Source organism: Pteropus alecto, unplaced genomic scaffold (genome assembly GCF_000325575.1).
Source record: "Pteropus alecto unplaced genomic scaffold, ASM32557v1 scaffold11, whole genome shotgun sequence".
NCBI classification, from domain to species: domain Eukaryota; kingdom Metazoa; phylum Chordata; class Mammalia; order Chiroptera; family Pteropodidae; genus Pteropus; species Pteropus alecto.
This window is the reverse complement of record NW_006431956.1, coordinates 3,981,251-3,983,965: the sequence shown is the minus strand read 5'-3', so window position 1 is coordinate 3,983,965 and position 2,715 is coordinate 3,981,251.

The following is a 2,715-nucleotide window of genomic DNA, read 5'->3' as shown; positions in this document are numbered from 1 at the left end:
TTGATGCCATTAAAATACTGCCAGCATGACATAATTTCCCACTGCTAGGATTAGCATCTTTGTAGAATCAGAATACAATATTAGTAGAGATAACTCTGAGGAAATTAAATGATTACTCTACAATCGACTTGCCAACTGCCCTTTCACTTTTAGTAAAACATAGAGCTCTTCTCGGATGTGTCTCTGACACAGACTGCCCACATTTGCTGCCCTGTGCAGATAAGAAGAGCCTGCTCTAGACACCCTCTGAGTTTCGAATTCTGGTAAATAGAGACAGCTATGTTATTATGTATAGGTGCAGGCTGCAGAGGCTGCTTCTCCCATGCAATTGAAAGCATTTCATCAATTGTTTAGAGGTAGGTTGCTTATGGCTGTAGAGAGGGCTCCAACCACTAATATGAAACCAGGAACACAAACACACATCTTGCCTGAGTCGACTCCTTAGCCCCATAACTAATCATTCTCTCGACTTTGAAATACTCAATTCTTTTCCCAATACATGGCAAGAACCTTGGCATTTTTTAAAAAGAATCACTCCACCTTTCAGATGCTTAATCTGAAACCATAAAACTCCTAAAAGAAAACATAGGCAGTAAACTCTTTGCCATTACTCTTAGCAATTTTTGGGGGGTGCTATGTCTCCTCAGGCAAAGGAAACAAAAGAAAAAATAAACAAGACTGCATCAAACAAAAAGGTTTTGCACAGCGAAGGAAACCATCGATGAAACAAAAAGATAATCTCCTGATTGTGAGAACATATTTGCCAGTGATATATACAATAAGGGGTTAACATCCAATAAATATAAGGAACTCAGACAACTTCACAACAAAAAAGCCCCAAACAATCTGATAAAAAATTGGGCAGAGGACATCAGAGATATTTCTCTGAAGAGAATATACAGATGGCCAGTAGACATATGAAAAGATGCCTGACATAACTAATCAGGGAAATGCAAATCAAAACCATAATAAACTATCTCTTCATACCTGTGAAAATGGCTATCATCAATAAATCAAGAAACAACAAGTGTTGGTGAGGATGTGGAGAAAAGGGCACACTTTGGCACTGTTGGTTGGATTGTAAATTGGTGCAGTCACTATGGAAAACAGTTTGGCGATTCCTCAAAAAATTAAAAATAGAACTATCATATGACCTGGCAAGTCTACTTCTGGGTACTTATCCAAAGAAATACAAACACTAGTTTGAAAAGACATATGCACCCCTGTGTTCACTGCAGCATTATTTATAATAGCCAAGATATGGAAGCAACCTAAATATCTAACGATAGATGATTGGGTAAAGATGTACTGTCTTGCATTTGGGACAACATGGATAGACCTAGAGGTCTATTATGCTAAGTGAAATATATCAGATAGAGAAAGACAAATACCATATGATTTCACTTATATGTGGAGTCTAAAACACAAAGAATAAAACAAATTCATAAGTACAGAAAACAAATTAATGGTCACCAGATAAAAGGGGGGATGGAGGTTTGGGTGAAAAAGGTGAAAGGGATTATGAAGTGAGTACAAATTGCCAGCTATCAAAATAGTCATGGGGATATAAAATACAGCATAGGGAATATTGTCAATAATATTGTTACAGCTACATATGGTGTCAAATAGGTAGTAGACATTGGGTTGATCACTTCGGAAGGTATATAAATATCTAATCACTATACTGCATATCTGAAACTAATATAATATTGTATGTCAACTATAACTAAAAATTAAACTTAAAAAATATAAATAAAAAATGTAAAACAAAAATCTCATACTGGTAGGTCTCACAACCAAAAATATATTCATCTGAAATCTGCTTGCATTATTTTCTAAATCAGTGAACACCCTTCCCTTGTGGTAGCCAATCTGGCTGCACCTGAGAATCGCCGTGGTGATTTCACGGGGATGCCTTGGCTTCGGCCCTGGAGATGGTTACCAGGTGGGTGCGAGGCCTAGGCAGCAGCCCTTTCGGAAACCTCTGCAGGGGTCACGGTGTACGGTTGGCCTGGGACCCACTCTGCTTCTCATTCTGCCACCCCAAACACTGAAGGTCCCATGTGAGAAGCTGCTTTTAGAATTTGAGGAAACTTTTTTTTTCCTGATAATGACTCAGCCTTCTTTCTTCTCCTAAATAGAGAGACTCATGTAATGTATTTCTTATTATACCTGGTATAAGGAGGCTTAAAGTAAACTTAAGGCTCCATTTTAGCTCTTATGGCAAGTATACCTGATCCCTTCTTTTTGGGTTTAATGTTAATATCTCTCGTAAATATTTTTGTTATATAGTTGACTTGAACAACATGGGTTTGAACTGCGTGGGTCCATTTATATGTGGATTTTTTCCAATAAATATAAGAAATACATTTTCTCTTCCTTATGGTTTAGTTAATAACATTTTCTTTCTTATAGCTTACTTCATTTAAGAATATAGTATATAATACGTATAACATAGAAAATATGCGTTAATTGTCTGTTCACGTTTCCGGTTAACGGCAGGATATTAGTAGTGAAGTTTATGGAGAGTTAAAAGTGATACACAGACTTCTGACTGTACTTGGAGTCGGTGCTCCTGACCCTCGCCTTGTCCAAGGGTCAACTGTATCCTTCACTAAGTGTTTCTTCAGATTTTGAGGAAGTTGCTTCTTGTGTCTGCCCTTCGATTTTCTCAACTATAAAATGCAAGGTGAGAATGAGCTAAATAATAATAAT